Source organism: Mobula hypostoma, chromosome 4 (genome assembly GCF_963921235.1).
Source record: "Mobula hypostoma chromosome 4, sMobHyp1.1, whole genome shotgun sequence".
Lineage (NCBI taxonomy): Eukaryota > Metazoa > Chordata > Chondrichthyes > Myliobatiformes > Myliobatidae > Mobula > Mobula hypostoma.
The window spans coordinates 80927110-80950290 of NC_086100.1; positions in this window are offsets into that span (position 1 = coordinate 80927110).

Genomic DNA, 23181 nt, shown 5'->3' on the forward strand with positions numbered 1-23181 from the left:
TACACCCTGTCCCATTGCCAACTCATCAGACAATGCAATTTGTCAAAGGATTCTTAAAATAAACACCATTTTTGACAGGTCCTTGGTTCGACCTGCAGATCAACTTCATATCATTTGATCTCACAAGGTCAGTGGAACCAGCAAAATTGCACTAGATAACCCTTAATCAGATTTGATAGAATTTCTCTTGATTATTGCTAAAGAGATCTTTCAGGACTTTCTAAGAAGCTTTATATCCAGTAATGTATATTTTTAAGGTATTGTATAACAATTTATGCTCCAAAAGGTCTGACTAATAGCAGTGTTAAAGTGGTCATTGTTTCAGCTTGATTAACAGAAGGATAAATATTAGACAGGACAAGAGGAATATCTTCCATGCTCTCTCTCTTGAAGCACTGCCATGGATCCTTGTTGTTTGCCCATGAGAACAGATGGGGTCCCAGTCTGGGATCTCATCCAAAACACTTTGTACACAAACAAATCCTGCAAATAGCAGTCATATCATGCATTTTAGCAACATTAATGTTTCTCAGAATGGAACCATTCTTCAATACTGGACTCGGTGTTACGACAGTAAAAATTAAACACACAACTTATAGATGCAGAAGCACAATATTTATAGACAATTTTCTTTACAAAAACATTCTTCATTCATAAATTTTTCAATTGTGCATCAATACAGGACATTTATTTTTGTCATTCACTATAATAACATTCAGGTTGTGCTTATAGGTTTTAAATTCTAAAAATATGCGATCAACTTCCCTTATCAAATGTTCTATCAAGGATAGGTGCAAGTGTTTTTAAAAAGAGATTTTTGAATGTCTCATTATGCATCACAGGGGACAATCCAGAGAGCCCCAAGCCCTGTGTTATGCAGCATCTTGGGATGAATTTCATAAGACCACTGCTTCTCTTTCCTGACCTTCCTAACAGATACACACTCAGAAGGAGATATCTTTGTCACGCATTTGCACACGTTAGATACTTTAAATACTTTCTTCACAATTGCATGTATAAGAAATTTTATAAATTTCGTACAAACCTATTGAAATGTGTGCTAATAACTACTTCTCAAATTTTCTTGTCATAATATCTTGTCATAAATTGACCAATTGACCGAATGTGTGGCTGCTTTCTTCTAGAAAGTAAAACAAAATATCCTTTGTGTCCTTACTGTGAAATCAGCGAGGAAGAACTGCTCTAGTCAGCCAGCATTGGAATTTAATATGAATCTTCTTTCTTAATTTACAACATTGTAGTATTCAAAACCCAAAACAACACATTATATTTATATCAATTACCACCAAATAATTTCATCATCTAAATTCTACTTTTACTTTTTTAGGCATAGAGATGAAACAAAAATAAATGTACTTTTTTCAAAAAACAAATAATTACTTTTAGCTTTGAGGTGGATACAATAGGGTCTTTTAAGAGACTCTTAGATAAGTACATTGAGCTTAGAAAAATAGAGGGCTATGTGGTAGGGAAATTCTAGGCAGCTTCTAGAGTAGGTTACATGGTCGGCACAACATAGTGGGCCAAAGAGCCTGTAATTTGCTGTAGATTTCTATGTTTAAATGATCTGAAGCCAGTTGTTCTGCAGGTACATTAACAGTGCAATGAACCTATTCAATAACTGTAGAATTGTTCTGTAGAGGATGTGTTGATTGCCAGGAAAGGTTGCTGAACATCTAGGGAAATGCTTTGTTTTGATGAAACTTCCCATTTCCATGGAACTAGTGAAATTCCTAAAGTAATTGAGGAACTGAAACTGTTAACTCAGGAGCTGGTGAACACCTGATCATGCAGCTTGATATTTTTATTGACTCATTGGAATTGGACAACACTACCTCTGAGGTGGCAATTCCAGACCAAACTTGAAAGATGCTCGACAGGTGTGGCAAAGTGAAACCAAATGACATAGTTGACAACAAGGTTTTGCTTTCAGATGAGCTCAATGCCTGTTATGCTAGCTTTGACAGAAAAGAAGAACATGAAGGTGCCTTCACAGTCTCCTAGTGCCAGCCCTGATGACCCTATGAATTTAGTCTCTGAGGCCAACGTCAGAGCATCTTTCGGGAAAGTGAATCCACAGGATCCATCTGGCCCAGACAGGGCACCTAGCCAAATACTAAAGACTTGTGCTAATCAACTGGCTGGTGTGTTCTCCAATATCTTTAACCTCTCACTTCGGCAGTCTGATGTACCCCCCCCACCCCCCGGCCTTCAAGTAGGCCTCAATTATGTTGGTGCCTAAGAGTGGTAACCTGCCTCAATTATTATCGTCCAGTAGGGACTTATGTGCATCTATCGTGATGAAGTGCTTTGAGAGGTTGCTGATAAAGCATATCATCGCCTGCCTGATAAGAGACTTGAATCTGCTCCCAGTTTGCACAAGACCACAGCAGAAGCCATTTCATTGGCTCTTCACTCATCCCTAGACATCTGGACAGCAGAGGTGCATACACCAGGATGCGCTTCATCTACTGCACCTCGGCATTCAATACCATCATCCCCTCAAAACTTATCAATAAGCTTCAAGACCTTGGCCTCAATACCTCTTTGTGCAACTGGATCCTCTGTTTCTTCACCTGCGGACCCTAGTCAGTTCAGACTGGCAACAATATCAGCTCCACAGTCTCTATCAGTACATGTGCATGATAAGGTTATGTGAATAGCCCACTGCTCTACTCACTTTACATTTATGACTATGAGGCTAAGCACAGCAGCAGTGCTGATAACACCACTGTCATTGGCCAAATCAAAGGTGGTGACAAATCAACATGTAGGAGGGTGGTTGAAGATCTGGCTGAGTGGTGCCACAACAACAATCTCTGAATGTCACCAAGACTAAGGAGATGATTATTAACTTCAGGATGAGGAAACCAGAGGCCCATGGGCCAGTCCTCATTGGAGAATGAGAGGTGGAGAGGCTCAGCAACTTTAAATTTCTCAGTGTTACCATTTCAGACTCCTGGGTCCAGTATGCAATTGCCATTACAAAGAAAGCACAGCAGCACTTCAACTTTCTTACAACTTAGTGAAGATTTGGCATGTCATCTAAAACTTTGATAAATTTCTATAGATGTGTGGTGCAGAGTATACTGACTAGTTGCACCATGGACTGGTATGGAAATGCCAGTGTAATTCAAATGAAAAGCCTACAGAAAGTAATGGATACAGCCCAGACAATCACAGGTAAAGCCCCCCCCCCCCGACCACTGCGCACATTTACAAAGAGTGCTGTCACAGGAAAGCAGCATCCATCATCAAGGACCCCCACCATCCAGGACATGCTCTCTTCTCACTGCTGCCATCAGGCAGAAGGTCCAGGAGCCTCAGGACCCACACCACCAGGTTCAGGAACAGTTATTATTCCTCATTTATCAGGCTTTTGAACCAAGGGGGAAAACTCAACTTCACTTACCCCATCAATGGACTGTTCCCACAGCCCATGGACTCACTTTCAAGGACTCTTCATCTCATGTTCTCGATATTTATTGCTTTTTTTTTTTTTCTTTTTGTATTTGCACTATTTGCTGTCTTTTGCACACTGGTTGTTTGTCTGTCTTTTTGTGTGTGAACTTTCATGGATTCTGTTGTGTTTGTTTGTGGTTACTCTGAATGCTTGCAAGAAAATGAATCTCAGAGTATTATACAGTGACATATATGCTTGAGTAATAAATTGCCACAGCAGTATCTCTACTTTCTCAGAAGATTGCAAAGATTTGGCATGTCATCTGAAATTTTGACGAACTCATATACTGTACATGTATGGTGCAGAGTATATTGACTGTTGCATCACAGACTGGTATGGAAACATCAGTGCCCTTGAATGGAAAATCCTACAAAAAGTAGTGGATAGGGCCCAGTCCGTCATGGGCAAAGCCCTCTCCACCATCAAGCACATCAGTACTGAGTACTGTCAGGAAAGCAGTTTCCGTTATCAAGGACACCAACAATCCAGAATATGCTCTCTTCTTGCTGCTGCCACAAGAAGAAGTTACAAAAGCCTCGGCACTCACAGCACCAGGTTCAGGAACAGTTATTACCCCTCGACCATCAGGCTCTTGAACCAGAGGGAATAACTTCACTCGCCCCATCACTAAAATGTTCCCACAACCTATGGACTCATATTTAAGGACTCTTCACCTCATATTCTCAATATTTATTGCTTATTTATTTATTAGTATCTTTTTCTTTTTGTATTTGCACAGTTTCCACATTGCTTGTTTGTCTGTCCTGTTGGGTGCAGACCTTCATTGATTCTATTGTGTTTCTTGTATTTACTGTGAATGCCCACAAGAAAATGAATCTCAGCTGAATCTTAGCATTGTATCTGGTGACATATAGAGTAGGTATTCTGATAATAAATTTACTTTGAACTTTCAATTACTGCGATCCTTGTGATTAAGTTACTCTCATGGTGCTCTGAAGAAGGGATTTCATGATGTTGGCACAATGACTTTGAAAGAATGAGTGTAAATTTCTAAGTTTGGATGGTACATTCAGTGGGGTCACTTTATTAGGTACACCTGTACACCTCGTTAATGCAAATATCTAATCAGCCAATCATGTGGCAGCATCTCAATGGACAAAAGCATGCAGACATGATCAAGAGATTTAGTTGTTGTTCAGACCAAAGGAACGAAAGGGGAAGAAATGTGGTCTAAGTGACTTTGACCGTGGAATGGTTGTTGGTGCCTGATGGGGTGGTTTGAATATCTCAGAAAGTGTTGATCTTCTGGGATTTTTACACACAACTGTCTCTGGAGTTTACAGAGAATGGTATGAGAAACAAAAAAAAATCCAGTGAACAGCAGTTCTGTGGGTGAAAACACTTTGTTAATGACAGAGGTCAGAGGAGAATGGCCAGACTGGTTTAAGGCACCAGGACTCAAATAACCATATGTAACAATAGTGGTGTGCAAAGCATTTCAGGAAGCAGAACATGAAGAACTTTGAAGTGGATGGACTACAGCAGCAGAAGACCACAATCTCAGTGGCCACTTTAATAGGTACTTTAATAAAGTGGCCACTGAAGGTATTTTACTTGCAGAGAAGTTTGCAGATATGATTGCTGCCAATTACCTGTTGTGCTAGTCTTTTTATTCTTAGAAGTTGTGGGTTGAGAATTGATTGAAAAGAAAGCCTTGGCAACTCATTATAGCACATGTTGCCGATGATGGATTACCATAACCACAGTGTGCAAATGTGAATGATTGAAATGGGTGATGGGACGGTAATCACAAAGAGTGAATTGTCTTTGATGGTAAGCATTTTGAATTATTTGTTTCAGTATTTACAGGAGAGGAGAAGTACAGCGTGCCAGGCGATTAATATAAATCAGGGATCATGACTCATCTAAATTAATGAAAACATATTAAATGTAATCAAGAAAATAATAAATCTAAGTGATAACAGATCCCTAGGACCAGATAGTTTTCATTCTTGGATTTTAAAGGGAGATTTTGAAAATATTGCAGGTAACCTAATTATAATCTTCCAAATCTCTTCTGAACCGGGTTCAATACCTTAAGAAAGACATTAGCCTGCCAGCTTTTAAAAAGTGAGGGATTGATAATACAAAATTAAAGATCAGCAAACCTAAGTTTTATTGTAAAGAAAATAATTTTAACACTTGACTTTCATGTTTTGAAGCCTCTGGCTGGACGAATAGCACTATGGATTTATTCAATGTCAGTGTGGCTGTAGATTGTTTCTGGATTCAATGAAGTGTCCAGCGTCTGAGGAGCTGTTATGATATGAAAGGCAGTAATCACTACAGGGTTTCTGAATGTCTACAGAGTTGCTGAGTGTAGCCTAGGACAGTTTGAGAATTTTTCTGCTGAGCAGAGAGAGCCAGCATAGATTTGTGAAAGGCAAGTTATGCCTGACAAAGCTGAATTTTTGAAGTGTTGATCAAATTGGTTAACAAGGGATAGCAGGGATGTTATTTATATAGACTTGCAGAGAACATTTAATGAAATCCCTCAAAAAATGCTGTCAACTATAATTGGATCTGAAAAATTGAAAGCAAATTATCGAACTAGCTGGGCAAGTAGATTCAGAAACAGCAATAATGATTCAGTACTTAAATTAGAATCAGAATCAGGTTTATTATCACCGGCATGTGTTGTGAAATTTGTTAACTCAGCAGCAGCAGTTCAATCCAATACATAATATAGAAGAAGAAAAAATAAAAATAATAATAATTATAGTATACGTATAATGAATCGATTAAAGATCATGCAAAAACAGAAATAATGTATATATTAAAGAAGTGAGGTAGTGTTCACGGGATCAATGTCCATTTAGGAATCGGATGGCAGAGGGGAAGAAGCTGTTCCTGAATCGCTGAGTGTGTGCCTTCAGGTTCCTGTATCTCCTACCTGATGGTAACAGTGAGAAAAGGGCATTCCCTGGGTGTTGAGGGTCCTTAATAATCGACGCTGCCTTTCTGAGACACCACTCCTTGAAGATGTCCTGGGTACTTTGTAGACTAGTACCCAAGAATGAGCAGACTAAATTTATGACCCTCTGCAGCTTCTTTCAGTCCTGTGTAGTAGTAGCGCCCCCCACCCCATACCAGAGAGTAATGCAGCCTGTCAGAATGCTCACCATGGTACATCTATAAAAGTTTTTGAGTGTTTTTGTTGACATACCAAATCTCATCAAACTCCTAATGAAGTATAGTCACTAACTTGCCTTCTTTGTAGCTGCATCAATATGTTGGGACCAGGTTAGATCCTCAGAGATCTTGACACCCAGGAACTGGAAACTACACAAAGTATTGTTACATACTTCATGGATATCTTGTGACTGTCTTATGAGGATGATGTAATGGTTTTGCGGGAGGCCACATGATGTAATTTTCCCGCCGATGTGAGGTCACGTGATGACCTGTTCTCACCAGGTATATAAGTGTAGACCTCTGGTGACGCGGCTAGTTTTCAGTTAGATCGTCAGTCAGATACTCCGCTACACTGCTTATTATTCTCATGATGCAGTATAGTTTTAGAACGGAGTTTTACTTTCTATTGTAAGGTACAGAAGTGTTGGGCTGGTAGTTTCACCAATAGCTGCCAGATTTGTTGATGTATCTTTTCAGTAGTATTGGAGAGTGAAGACGGGAACCTGAAGGAGTCATTTGACAGTTTTGGAGAGGATCGACCATTATTGAATTCGTTCAAGTAAGAGTGAGCTGCCTGAGATAACCTCTGCTAAAAGCAGCAGAAAAGGTTGTGCAGTACCTAGTCTATGCCACAGAGAAAAAGGTCAGTGCCTTTAAACCATTTTATTTCCGTTGTTGTGAATCCTGCGGACAAGGCAGGTTCCGGCTGGGATCGACAGTAATGTCGTGTCTTCAGGGAATTCTTTACTTCAGGAAAGTCTCTCCTAATTGACTGTATACATCTCTTGGAGTGTCAAATTTACCATTCGAAGAACTGTGTTTGAATTTACCTCTTTAAGACTGTTTTCGCATTTACTGCTTTAAGAACTAGTACTGAGTTTAGCAGTTTGTTAAATGGCCGCATAGCAGTTTACTTCCGGTTAAGGTTTTTGTTTGTTTATCTTTTTACTAATTTTGAGCAGAGTTTAATAAATGTTTATTTGTTTATAAAACCTGACTCATTTCTATATTCATTGTTGCCGGTCACGTGACAGTATGATATAACTGGTGACACCTATGAGAGTCTGAGATGTGGTAACAAATTCAGGCCACAAGTGGTGTAGAAAGTCAGGTATCCAGTTTTGCAGATGAGGATGAGTGGCATTGTAAGTAATGTAGACAGAAGCATCAAATTGCAGGCAACAGCGATGGAGTAAGTGAATAAGCAAAAGAAAAGCAAATGTATTTACTGTAAATGTAGACAAGGTATGAGTCATTCACTATGGACCTAAAAAAATGGTCAAAGAAAACTTTCTAAATGGTGAAAAATTGGAAGTGATCAAGATTCAAAGAAACATTTGGAAGAGCAGAGTGTGTAGTAATGTGGATAGAACATTAAAATGCATGAACATTACATTCACATTCAAAAAATTAATGGAATACTGCTTTTCATATTTAAAGGATTGCAGGACAAAGAGGTAGAAATTTGTAAAATCCCTGGTTAGAATACACATAATGTATGTGATCCAATTTAAGATAGTGCTGGTGAAACTCAGCGACTACTAGCCAGCAGCAAACAAATCAAAGAAAAATACTAACTACTTTATAAATCACATGTTTTCTGGTAAACAATCACTGCATCAATAGCCAGTAACTTCCCTCTCAGAGCTGAGCTTCTGAATTGTCAGTACGACCTGGCATTTTTGTGGTGCGAACTGAAGTCTCGAAGGTGCAGGACGATTGCCAAGAGGCCTGTACAGGACGAATCGAGGCAGTGAGGCCCGGGCCCGAGACCAGGGAATGAGCCAACGTTCAGCCACAGCTAGAGCAGACATTGAGATGATTCGATGCGGCAGAACTGGGGCAAGGCAAGTGGAGGTGAGGCAGAGTCAAGGCAGCAGGGGCCAAGAGTGAGGAAAGAACCAAGGTTTAATCAATGTCAGTGCCGGGCTGGATTGGAAAGGCTGGTACGGGCCAAATCAGAGTCAAGGCGATGAGGCCTAGGCCCAATAGCATATGAAAGTGGCAGGGCCCTGGTCTGAGAGCAACGAACAGCCCAAGGTTTGGATAATTTCAGCGCCAGGCCAGATTGAAATGGTTAGGGTGCTGGGACTGAAGGTGAGGGATGGGCTATGAGGTTTACTCATCTCTATGCTGAACTAAGACTGCAGTGAGGACTAGCTTCATGGCTGTGGGCTCACTTTCACGAACTGCAGTTGCTTGCTTGCTTGCTTTTGTTGTTTGCAAAAGTTGTTTTTTCTCTGCACATTGGGTGTTTGACAGTCCGATTTCTTAAATGGATTCTATTGGTTTTCTTTGTTTTGTGGCTGCCTGTAAGGAGACGAATCTCAAGGGTGTATGTAGTATACAGCCTTTAATAATAAATGTACTTTGACTTTGATCAGTTCTGCACTTTACCACTTGGATCCCACAGTTCTGAATGAAAATGATCGTAGTTTTGTTTTACGCAGTCACTTGGGATACATCATCACTGAAGACTGAGATGCTCACAGACGATCCTCCAATCAGATTGTCGCATGGTTGCAAATCTTTGATCTTCTTTCAAAGTGCACTTGAATGCTTCAGTCATGTTCTTCTATGCTATTCATTGATCAAGGATTGATCCACTGCTTGGCCATAATAATCGATTAAAAAGTTATGTTAAACCATGAGGTGACGGATCACAGTGGAATTCCTCCACTGATGCTAGCTCACCGTGCTGATGAGCCGGAGCATCTAAACACCATCTTCTCCTTTCAGCATGATGGAAGAGTTACAGAACATCACATCGAGTGTGAATTAGAACGTTGTATTCATAGGAGTGTGTGCAATGGCAACTCTTGCCAATAAAGTATCTAGGATCTTCAGCAACTGGATTAGCAAGGTTAAATTCTAGGGTTTTGTTTTCATTCATGTTGCTTCTTTCATTGGAATATAATCAGCTGAGGTTGGCAGCTATGTCCTTGCAGACTTGGTCAGTTCTCCTTGTGGAATCCCTCCCTCAGAGCATCATGAGAGTAACTTGAAGAATTGTACATGCTTTGCACTGGATTACGTTGTGGTAAAGTGAAGCGTGTTGTTTATATTGATTCTGTTCAATAATCCAATGAGAACACTTAACATCAAAGAGAGCAACAAAACTGATGGTCACACAGTTTATCCTAGTAACTGGAAGTCACAGAACATGCAAACAGGCTTTTTAGCCCTCCGATCAACCACCCATTTACACCAATCCTATATAAATCCCATTTTATTCTCCCCACACCGCCATTATCCTACCCAGATTCTAACACACCATGGGCAATTTTCAGTGGCAGTCAACCTACCTACACACCTCCTAGAGACGTGCAAGGAAACTGGAGCACATGGAGAAATCCCATATGGCTTCAGGGCAGAATGTACACACTCCACATAGACAGCACCAATTAATCCTCAATCTCTGAAGTTGTGAGGCAGGGGACGTGCCTGATCTTCCATTATGCCATCCAAATCATTGCCCACTTGCTGAGTCCAAAGCCAGATACAAGCCTTGGGAGGGCATGGCTTAGAGAAAGACTTCTAAAACCATCATTACCAATACTGTGAGGTCTTGTCTCAGCTGAGTCTCTTGACTCTATTCTGAGTCCAACAGAATACCATTGCTTATTTTAATTCCACATCCCATTCCCATTCTGATATGTCTATCCATGACCTCCTCTACTGTCAAGATGAAGCCAGGTTGGAGGAACAACATCTTATATTCCGTCGGTGTAGCCTCCAACCTGATGGCCTGAATATTGACTTCTCTAACTTCCGTTAATGCCCCTCCTCCCCTTCGTACCCCATCCCTTATTTATTTATTATTATTATTTTTTCCCTTTCTTTCCCTCTATCTTTTTTCTCCCTCTGTCACTCTCACTATAACTCCTTGCCTGCTCTCCATCTTCCTCTAGCAGTCCCCTCCCCCTTTCCTTCTCCTTAGGCCTCCCATCCCATGATCCTCTCCCTTCTCCAGCCTTGTATCCCTTTTGCCAATCACCTGTCCAGCTCTTGGCTCCATCCCTCCCCCTCCTGTCTTCTCCTATCATTTCGGATCTCCCCTTCCCCCTCCCACTTTCAAATCTCTTACTATCTCTTCTTTCAGTTAGTCCTGACAAACGGTCTCGGCCCGAAACGTCGACTGTACCTCTTCCTATAGATACTGCCTGGCCTGCTGCGTCCACCAGCACTTTGTGTGTGACCGTTGCTTATATCTGTTAGTCAGCTGCTTGGGCGAGGCAGATGTTAATGGAGTTTCTTTGGCTCCTTATACATGCTTCATATTTGTAATGCATCGCTTCATTGCAGTAAGCATATAGCTTAGTTCCACTTACTCCAAAAGGGATTTATTAAGATTCTTTTCACTCTACTTACTCTGCTCCTCACCCTGTCTTCTTTACAGATCCAGAACCAGGTGCTCCTTTACTTGCAAACCATCCTTGACCCTGCTTTAAGGCACAAGTGATTTCTCATCTGTGGAACTGGTTTCAATTAACACTGCTTTTATCAGTTACTGAACACTGAATGAAAGTAAAATTGAAGACTCCCATGAAAGTCTGGGCCTGCAGCATTCAAATCGGGTGATCACGATCTTTACAAGTAATCAAGATACGGCTTCTGTAATGCTATCAGACATGCCAAGAGACAATATCAGTCCAAAATTGAGTTGCAGACTGCCGACTGTTATCACAGGAATTACCTGCTATAATGGGCTACAAAACAAAGTCAGGTAGCAATGCGAACAACAGCACATCCCTTTCTGATGAATTTAATGCATTCTATGCTCGGTTTGAGTTGAAGGAGACTGGTATGTCGCCACCCACCCTGATGACTGCATTGCACCTGAATCAGCAGTCACTACTGAGGATGTAAGCTCAGTTTCTGGAGAGTGAACCTGTGGAAAGCAGCTGGCCCAGATGGTGTCCTTACCCGTGTCTTTAGATCCTATGCAGATCAACTGGCAGGAGATTTGCTGACATTCCGGGCTTCTCCCTGCTTTAACTTCTCTGAGGTTCTCACCTGCTTTAAGAAGACCATTATCATTCTGATACCGAAGAAAAACAAGGTAATGTCCCTTAATTATTAGTGCCCTGTGGCTCTGACATCCACCATCATAAAGTTCTCCAAGATGCTGATTATGGCACCCATTAACGCCAGCCTCCCAGACAATCTAGGTTCATGGCAATTCGCCCACTGTTGAAACAGATCTACAGTGGATGCCATCTCCATGGCTCTTCATCTCTCTTGAGCATCTGGACATTGAAGACACCTACGTTAGACCATTGTTTACTGAGTACAGCTCTGCCTTGAAAACTATAACTCCAAGCAAACTTATCACCAAACTCTAAGACCTGGGATTCAACATATCCTTCTGCAATTGGATCCTTGCCCTTCTAATCAACAGACCCCAGTCTGTAAGGGTAGGCAGCAACATCTCCACCATGATTATTCTAAACACCGGTGCTTCACAAGGCTTCATCCTCAGCCCTGCACTCTACTCCGTGTACTCTGTGTGGATTTGGCATGGTGTATTGACAATGAACTTTCCTCAATGTGAGCAAAAGAGCTGGTCATTGACTTCAGCAAGGGAGATGTTACTCCTGTCTTCGTCAAGGATGATGAAGATGATGAGGTCGAGAGGGTTGAGAATTTAAAGTTCCTAAGAGTGAACATCAGCAATAGTGTGCCCTGGTCCAACCATGTAGACACCATGGCCAAGAAAGCTCACCAATGTCTCTACTTCCTCAGGAAACTAAAGAAATTTGACACGTCCTCTTTGACAATTGCCAATTTTTATTGACACAGCATAGAAAGCATCCTATATGGATGTATCATGGCTTGATATGGCAACTGCTCTGCCCATAATTGGAAGGATCTGCAGAGAGTTGTAGATATAGCTCAGTACATCACGAGGAACACCTCCATGGAGTCTGTCTATACTTCCTGCTGCCTCAAGAGACCAGTCTGCATAATCGAAGACCTTACCCACCCTGGACATTTTCTCCTTACCCCCTTCCCTTCAGGCAGAAGAAAAAAGGCCCTGAAGGCACATCAACTGGTCTCAAGGTCAGTTTCTACTCCATTGTTATATTGAATGGTTCCATAGAACAATAAGATGGATTCTTGACCTTGGGATGACCTGGCACCTTATTGCCCACCGAACTGCACTTCCTCTGTGGTTGTTACAGTTTATCCTCTTTTCTATTATTATGTTAACTTGTACTACCTCAATGCATTGTACAAAGTTCCAGCTCCAGCTTCAGTTCCTTAATGTAGTCTGTAAGGAACTGTAGCCAGATGCAGTTCTTGCAGGCATAGTCGTCAGTGACACTGGACGACTCCTTGACATCCCACATTATACAGGAGGAGCAAACCACTGCCCTGATTGCCATCCTTACTGCTCTACCTGTGCAATAATAAAGAATGTAAAGGAACTCACCAGAATCTCACCGGAGTCTCTGCTCATGGGCTTGAGCTCTTCTCGCCAAAGTCCCTTGAGCCAAAGCTTTCGGCTATTAGAGGCAAGAGCCAACAGCCTGGATGACCTCCGGATCATTTGGGAGAACAAGGGTTTAGTTGCAGGGAGGCAGTCACGCCTAGGTTACAGGAGGCAAGTAGCTGGGTAACTATTAGGAGAGGGAAGGGAAATAGGCAGGCAGTACAGAGTCCTGTGTGGTTGTTCCCCTCAATAACAAATATACTGCTTTTGATACTGTTTGGGGGGGGGGGCAAGCTACCAAGGGATAGTCATAGCAGCCAGGACTCTGGCACTGGGACTGGCTCTGTGGTTCAGAAGGAAAGGAGGAAAAGGGGAGTGCAGTAGTAATAGTGGATTCAAGCAACACGCATAAAGTGCTGGAGGAACTCAGCAGGTCAGGCAGCATCAATGGAAAAAAAGTACAGTCGACATTTTGGGATGAGAACCGAAACGGCGACTGTATTTTATTTTCCATAAATGCCGCCTGGCGTTCTGAGTTCCTCTAGCATTTTGTGTGTGTTGTTTGGATTTCCAGCATCTGCAGATTTTCTCTTGTTTGTGATAGTGGATACACTGGTTAGGGAACCGACAGGAAATTCTGTTGATAGAATGTTGCCTCCCAGTTGCCAAGTCAGAGCTGTCCCAAATTGAGTTGAGTCCACAGCGTTCTTATGGAGGGAGGGTGTAGAGGCAGGGAGAGCAGCCAGAAATTGTGGTCCATATTGATACCAATGACATAGGCAGGAAGGCAGACAAGATCCTGCAAAGTGAGTTCAGGGAGTTAGGTGCTAAGTTAAAAGACAAGGCATCCGGGGAGTGATCTTGGGATTGATACCCAAGCCATGAGGTAAGAAATAGGAAGATAGAAATATTTAACATGTGGCTAAGCAGGTAGTGCTGGAGGGAAGGTTTCAGATACTTGGATATTTTAGTTCTCTTACAGGGTGAATGGGACCTGTACAAACAGAATGGTTTGCACTTGAACTGGAAGGGGACCAATATCTTTGTGGGAAAGTTTTCTTTGCTGGGGAAAAGCAATTTGCATTTCAGTTTGAGATGGAATTGGGTGCACAGCAGCTCTAGCAGGGTTTGCAGGACATTACTTCCTAAAAGGTGAAACCTAACATCAGAAATGACTGTGATGTTTCACCCCCAGGTGAGCAAATAACTTTTATGCACATTTTGAAAGGAAGAATAAATGACTCCTTTCTTAATCCCTGTAGCCTCTGGTGATCCTGTGATCTCGGTCTGAGGGGCTGACATCAGAAAATCTTTCTAGAGGGTTAACCCTGGCAAGGCATTAGGCCCCAGTGATGTACCTGGTAGGGCACCGAAAACCTGTGCCAATGAACTGGTGGGAGTGTTCAAGGACATCTTCAATGTCTTACTGTTGCAGTCGAAGGTTCCCACCTGCCTCAAAAGGGCAACAATCATACCAATGCTCAGGAAGAGCAGGATGAGCTGCCTCAATGACTATTGTACAGTTGTATTCACATCTACTGTGATGAAGTGCGGTCATGGCTAGAATAAACACCTATCCAAACAAGGACCTGGACCCACTGCAGTTTGCCTATCTCTACAGTAGGATGCAATCTCACTGGCTCTCCACTCAGCCTTTCTTTTCAGAAATGCACAAAGCTTTACTCATCCATTAGAAAAACATACAAAGGATAAGGGATATGGTACAGTTTCTAAATTCAAATTAAGATACAGTTATTAGCATCTATAATACACCCAGTTCCCTGGTGGGGCCAGCAACTGCAATACCTACATCAAACTGCTGTTTTTTGATTGCTGCTCAGTTTTCAACACCTTCAGTACTAATCAACAAGCTTCAAAACCTGGGTCTCTGTACATCCCTCTGCAAATGAACCCTTGACTTCCTCAGCAGGAGAACACAGTCGGAGCGGATCGGAAATAAGATCTCCTCACTGACGATGAACTCTGGAGCACCTCAGGAATGCATAGTTATCCCACTGCTGCTCTTTACATCCTTGATTGCGAGGCAAAGCACAGCTCTAACAGCATCTATAAATTTGCTGATGACACAGACCCTCGGGTGGTGATAAGGGGACGTACAGGAGTGAGACAGACAGATCAGTTGGTTGAGTAGTGTTGCAACAACAACCTTACATTCAGCATAGAGTGTATTCATATCAAGGAATAGGAAGTGCTTGCTAACTTGAGGTGAATTAGGACGGATAAATTCCCAGGGCCTGATGAGGTGTCCCTTTGGACTTTGTGGGAGCATAGTGCAGAAGTTGCATGGGGCATGGCAGAGATATGTAAAACATTCTTAGCCATGGGTGAGATGCTGGAGGACTGGAGGATAGCTAATGTCATTCCATTGTTTAAGAAAGGCTCTAAGACTAAAATGGGAATTTATAGGCTAGAGAGTCTGGCATCAATCGTAGGTAACTTATTGGAAGGTATTCTAAGGGATAGGAAATATGAGTATTTGGATCAACAGGGCTGATTATAGATCATTAACCTGACGTCAAAAGCCGACCTTCCTGGTGGAGAAACATTTTAATTCTGATCTCCATTCCCATTCTGACATGTTGACCCATGGCCTCCTCTTGTGCCAAGATGAGGCCACCCTCAGGTTGGAGGAGCAACACCTTATATTCCGTCTGGGTAGCCTCAACCTAATGGCATGAATATCGATTTCTCCTCCAGTTAAAAAAAAATCCCTCTCCCTCTTCTTCTATTCCCCACTCTGGCCTCTTACCTCTTCTCGCTTGCTTGTCACCTCCCCATGGGTCCCCTCCTCCTTCCCTTTCTCCTATCAGATTCCTTCCTTCCAACCCTTATCTTTCCTATCCACCTGGCTTCACCAATGACCTTCTAGCTATCCTCCTTCCCCTCCCTCCATCTTTTTATTCTGCCGTCGTCCCCCTTCCTTTTCAGCCCTGAAGAAGGGTGTTGGCCCAAAACATCAACCGGTTATTCATTTCCATAAGTGCTGCCTGGCTTTATGAGTTCCTCCAGCATTTTGTATTTGTTGCTTTGGATTTCCAGCATCTATAGACTTTCTCGTGTTTATGAGGTTCACAGAAAAGCTACCACCTCCAAATCACATACTGTTCTGATTTGGAAGTATATCAATGTTTCCTCACATTTGCTGGATCTTAAATTGCTGTTGTCCATTATAGAGGTTTCTTTACTTGGCCGACTAATTTAGTAGTTCAAGAAGGTAAATTAAAAGTAATTAATTCATGGTTATCAATTAATGCTGGCCCGACTATAAATATTTACATTCTGTGAATATATTAAAGAATGGATTACTGCAGGCATTTAGAATCTGCTCACCAGATCTGGAGTCAGTGGGTGTCAATGTTCAGAAGGTGTTCCAATCTGCCACATTTGATTGGCACAGTAATTCTCTTTCTCTCAAGCAAGAACAAAGGCAATAATTAAGTACTAGGATTTATCAGCCCATGAAACAAACTACAAAAATCCCATCTGGTTAAATTGTCTATGTTTTTTGTATGTTTAGGTATCTATGCAAAACTCAACAGATATCTGTATCTTATGCTTATTCATCCATCATTGCTAAGTTTTGTATAAATTTAATTGCTCAAATCAGAATTAAACACAAACTATCAGTTGTGCATGAATAGAAGCAATAGGTTCTGCAAAGTAAATTTCAATTAGGAATGCAATTCATTCATATCTCCCTTGATTTTCCAAGGAACAGCTTGATTCCTTTGTTCCAGTTTGGCCTTTTAAGTGCGATTAATAGGATATATTTTCATGACTGAATGCAGCAATTTATCTCCACAGTAATATTACCCAGTAAAAAGAGGTCAGAAGAGACCAAATTCTTCAAGTTCTTTGAAGAAATTGAATTTTAAATTAAACTCCTGCAATATGCTGTGTCTAAGTTTTCAAAAAGGCTTTCAACTGAGTTTTGTATGAAACATAACAGAGGCGAGCTCATAATTGTGAAGATTCAGGGCTTAATGTTAAAAGAAAATGGTTAGCAAGTTGGCTGAAGACTGGAGTGAGGTAGGGGATGGAGAGGTGTGCTGTTGAAGTATCTGAGTGGAGTGTTCCTCCACTCAGTGTTTCACTACACAAAGGGTTGGATTCAGAAATGCAATGCATGGTGATGGCTCTTGCAGATGATCCTAACTCCTGCAATCTGCAGAGTATATGCTACGGGAGAGGAGAGACAACATGCAAGAAATCAAGCAACACACATCAAAGTTGCTGGTGAACGCAGCAGGCCAGGCAGCATCTCTAGGAAGAGGTACAGTGATGTTTCGGGCTGAGACCCTTCGTCAGGACTAACCGAAAGAAGAGCTAGTAAGAGATACAAGAGGTCAGACTGATTTGACTGGCTTTCCCACTTCCATGAATCCCTCCTCTGTATCAGTGCCACACCACTCCTACAACATGTCTAACTGGAGATTACTGAGACTATTGCGATGGGATTCTGCTAAGATTGCAGGCTTCTGCATAGTAATGCTCATTTCACACTTGTACGTAGTTCCATGGAAAAAGCCTTTGTTTCCGTATGCTGCATTATATCAATTCCTTCCATCATCAGACCTCCAGCAATAGAGCAGGACTCCTGGATTCTTCCCAGTACTGCATGTCATATCTTCAGTCCTTGTCTAAGTGACTGACATATTCCAGAATTCCCCTTGGCAATGGTAGTCCCAGGTTTCAGAATCAGTGTTCATCTGAGCAAAGCTTAGCCGTGTTTATGCCTCTGGAGCAGACACTTCACAGCTGTCCCTGCAACTGGTTTCCATGTGGTTAAAGCACAACCAACTGTCCAAGTGTTTTTATTTACACTGGTGTACGATATATGGCTCATGGAAGTACGTGCTGAGAGGAATCTGATGCCCTGAGGGAGAGATCTTCTTCTTGCATGTGGTGAAAGGCTTGCAGTGTATCTGAAGACAAAGTCAGGGATGTGATTTAGTTATTGTAAAGTCATAAACTTGATATTGGTCTGACCCAGTCCTCTCAAAATTCCATTACTGAATAATATTATGACACGTCTATTAGAAATATTACATATATGCCACCAGCTTTCCATGTGAATTTTAGTTTCTACAAAGAGGCCTGTGGATATAACTCATCTCTTCATCTGTATCATTTAGGTGCATTATTTGTTGCAGCCTACCTCTAGCCTTCTCCTCCCTTGTTTGTTCAGCTCTTTTGTCTAATAAAGAGTAAAGATTCAAGTCAGTGCACTCCAACATTCAGCCAAAAGATGAAACCATTCTCTGCAGGTGACAATAAATAGGTGCATCACAATGAGTGGTAAACATGTGGAGTACGGGGAGGTGATGAATGAGCAATGATGACACTGAATGTGAGAGTGAGCTGTGAGGTCTAATGTGGTTTCTTGCAACTGATCACTACCTTCCTGTAATGTACTGCCCTCCTTGAAATCAAGAATCCACCTATTTTTGTGTCATCCACAAACTTATTAACCAAATCTCCTGTATTCATATCTAAGTCATAAATGCATATGACAGTAATGGTTCCAAATCTGATCCATGTTGTACACCACTGGTCACAGACTTCCAATGGCAAAACCAACCTGCCACCAGCATCTTTTGCTTCCTATCACCAAGCCACTTTTGAATTCAGTTTGGTTTGATGAAGACTCTTTGACATAAAACATTAACTTACTAATATTTCCATTGGTGGACTGAGATATTGTCTCAATATAGACTGCTTCATTTGCTGAGGTCAGAGGAAATATAAGATGGGGTGCCAAACCAAGCAACCCAAGTCAGGTGAATGCCTGAGCCACGTCTGTGGCCATCATCAATGCTAGGGGAACAACCTCTGGCCAGCCGGTTGTACAGTGCACCATGGTAAGCTGGTGCATGAAACCATGGGGGGGCGGGGGGCAGTGCAGGGGAAGAGGACCAACAAGGAACACATTGACATGATCAAATTCATGCCCTCTTGTCCTAGAATCCCCTACCATGGGAAGTAACTTTGCCATATCTAATCTGTTCAGGCCTTTTAACATTCTGAATGTTTCTATGAGATCCCCCCTCATCCTCCTGAACTCCAGGGAATACAGTCCAAGAGATGCCAGACGTTCCTCATGTGGTAACCCTTTCATTCCTGGAATCATTCTCGTGAATCTTCCCTGAACCCTCTCCAATGTCAGTATATCCTTTCTGAAATAAGGAGCCCAAAACTGCACACAATACTCCGTGTAATCTCACGAGTGCCTTCTAGAGCCTCAACATCACGTCCCTACTCTTATATTCTATACCTCTAGAAATGAATGCCAACATTGCATTCGCCTTCTTCACAACTGACTCAACCTGGAGGTTAACCTTTAGGGTATCTCGCACAAGGACTCCCAAGTCCCTTTGCATCTCTGCATTTTGAATTGTCTCCCCATCTAAATAATAGTCTGCCATTTATTTCTTCTGCCAAAGTGCATGACCATACACTTTCCAACATTGTATTTCATTTGCTATTTCTTTGCTCATTCCCCTAAACTATCTAAGTCTCTCTGCAGGCTCTCTGTTTCCTCAACACTACCCGTTCCTCCACATATCTTTGTATCATCGGCAAATTTAGCCACAAATCCATTAATGATTTATAATAAATAGAACAGTCAATGTAATATAGAGTACACTCAAATCAGCGTGAGTTCATCAGTTTGATGGCCTGGTGGAAGAAGCTGTCCCAGAGCCTGTTGGTCCTGGCTCTTATGCTGTGGTACCGTTTCCCAGATGGTAGCAGCTGGAACAGTTTGTGGTTGTGGTGACTCATGTCTCCAATGATTCTTAGGCCCTTTTATCACACCTGTCTTTGTAAATGTCCTGAATAGTAGGAAGTTCACATCTACAGATCCACTGGACCATCCTCACCACTCTCTGCAGGGTCCTGCGGCTGAGGAAAGTACAGTTCCCATACTAGGCAGTGATGCAGCCAGTCAGGATGCTCTCAGCTGTGTCCCTATAGAAAGTTCTTAGAATTTGCAGGGCCATACCAAACTTCTTCAACCGTCTGAGGTGAAGGGGGCGCTGTTGTGCCTTTTTCATTACACAACCAGTATGCACAGACCACGTGAGATTCTTCGTGATGTTTATGCAGAGGAACCTAAAGCTGTTCACCCTCTCAACCCCAGATCCATTGATGTCTATAGGAGTTGGCCTGTCTCCATTCCTCCTATAGTCCACAACCAGCTCCTTTGTTTTTACAACATTGAGGGAGAGGTTGTTTTCTTGACACCATTGTGTCAGGGTGGTGACTTCCTCTCTGTAGGCTGCCTCATTATTAGATTGAGATTAGGCCAATCAGTGTAGTGTCATCAGCAAACTTAATTAGCAGATTGGAGCTGTGGGTGGCGACAGTCATGGGTACACAGAGAGTAAAGGAGGGGGCTTAGGACACAGCCCTGAGGGGCACCTGTGTTGAAGGTCAGAGGGGCAGAGGTGAGGGAGCCCACTCTTACCATCTAACTTTAGGTGGGAGGGGTTTCTCACCTTCTGCAGAGAAAGTCAATGGTTGGCAACCCAAATTGGCATTTAGCAGGGTTAATAATCAACCCGTGTTGGCTTAAGCACTGAAAAAGTGTGCGGAGATGAGAGGCGTGTTCAGATTTGGATGCAGTGGCAACAAGTATGTCATCCAGGTAAACAGAAAGGTAACTTAAGTCATTTAATACAGAGTCCAACAGTCATTGGAAAGTCTGCTGCATTTTTCAGCCCAAACGCATGTGCAGAAACTCAAAGAGGCCAAGTGTTATTGGACATATGGGACCGGGTAACGATCAGAGGTGGTGGCCTCGTTAAGGCGTCAGTAGTTGCCACATGAGCGGCAACCACCATTGGACTTAGGGACCATATGGGGTGAAGCCCAGGGGCTATTCAACCGGTGCACAATGCCAATTCTTTCCACGTTGGCAAACTCAGCCTCAGCAGTTGCCAGCTTTTCTGGGTCAAGTCTACATACCAGCGGGCCAGTTGTGGGAATGTGGTGCACGACCCCATGTTTTGTGACTGTACTGGAGAACGTGGGCTTTCTGAGGTCTGGGAACTCGCCCGGCAGCCGAGTAAACTCACACGTGGTGATGCACACATTTGACAGAGTCATTGTGGGGAGCTGACAGGGGGAGCAGGGTCACAAGCCAAAGTCCTTGACATCCACAAGCTGGCAGTTGTTAAAATCGACTAACGGTTCTTGGGCACACAGGAAATCTGCACTGAGCAGAGGTCTAGCCACTTTAGTCAGGACAAAGTCCCACATGTAACGTCACCCACTGAAGTAGAGTGTCACCCGTCATGTCTTGTAAGTCTGGATCCTGCTGCCGTTGGTGGCCTCCAGCGAGGTTTTGTCACTCTTCACCTTCTCACCAATGGTGATGCTAGCGGCACACTCACTTGAGCACCTGTGTCACACAGGAAGTGTCGTCTCGAAAGTGTTCCGTATTGAGCACCCAGGGTGTTCACAGACTGCGTATGTCCTGATGCGTCGGCACTTTTGAAGCTGCAAGGCGGTTGGCATTTCATAGAGCTCATACCAAAGAGAGTGTAGTAAAAACACAGACCCAGCATAGTCTGTTTCATGTGTGTATGTTGGGGCCATTGCTGGCCAGGCTTATTGAGACAGGGAAAGGAGGAGGAATGATGCATCTCTGCTTGGCTGAGTGTAGACTATCAGCCATTTTGGCAAGCTCCCGAGAGTCCTTCACGGGTACATTATGAGGGCTATGCAAACATGATCAGACATTGGCTGCATAAAAAGTGCTTCAAAAACAAAACAAGGATGGTGATTTCCCAGGAGAGACAGCACATGGTTCATTATCTCCAACGGCTTAGCATCACTGTGGCCGGGCAAGCACAGGAACCGTTCGGTGCGCTCAGACTCCGATGGTTTTCAGCAATCGGTATTGATCATGTTCATGCGAGTGTTCAAGCAGACCCACCTCCCTCGCAGCCGTGGAGCTGCTGAGCGACACTGCCACATAAAATAATATTGTCGTCAGTGGTGATTTCTCTCAGCGTGAATTGGGCCTCGGCTTGTACAAACCCAGCAATGGCATTTTACTGGTCTGATATGATGATGTAAAAATCATGTCAAAACTCCGGCAGTTTTAAAGCCATTGCAGTGGCCGACATGTTCAATAACTCCAGAATCGTCCTTGAGCATTGGGGTCACCAATGTAGGCTTTTGCAAATAAAACAATGTGATGAGTTTTATGTTTAAAAAAAAAACCCATAACTACTCAGTTATTGTACTCCAAAAACCGAACATGAAGTGCAGTACCAGAACTTCACATAATTTCTTACATGAAGAAATGTGTTTTCTTACGTGACTATATTCTTTTTTCCCCCTTTCTCGCTATATTAAATGTGTGTGAATATTTTTGTACCTTGGCCCCAGAGGAACGCAGTCTCATTTGGCAGTGTGGTTTGAATGTCAATTAAACTTGATTTGAATTTTACATCATCACATTAGACCAGCCTCTTAAAGTGAACCCCAACTCAATTTCGGTGGTTGTGAATTATGTACATTTCCACCAATTACACTACTAAAAGCAGATGTACTGTGGAGAGCATTCTGACAGGCTGCATCACTGCTTGGATGTGTGTGTGTGTGTGTGTGGGTTGGGGGGTGCTACTGCACAGGACCGATAGAAGCTACAGAAACTTGTAAGGTTAGTCAGCCCCATCATGGGTACCGACCACTGTAATATCCAAGACATCTTCAAGGAGCGGTGCCTCAGAAAGGCAGCATCCATTAATAAGGACCCCCATCACCCAGGACATGCCCCCTTCTCATTCTTAGAGAAGGAGGTACAGAAGTCCGAAGGCACACTCTGTGATTCAGGAACAGCTTCTTCCCCTCTGCCATATGATTTCTAAAAGGATGTTGGACCCATGGACTGGCAGATTTTTATTATGTGTGTTTGTATTATTTTAAATTTAACTATTCAACATACATACATACATACCCTCTGTAATTTTCTTCTATATTTATTGTGAATTGCATTGTACTGCTGCTGCTACGTTAACAATTTTCACATGTGCTGGTGATATTAAACTGATTCTGATGTTTGACATGAACA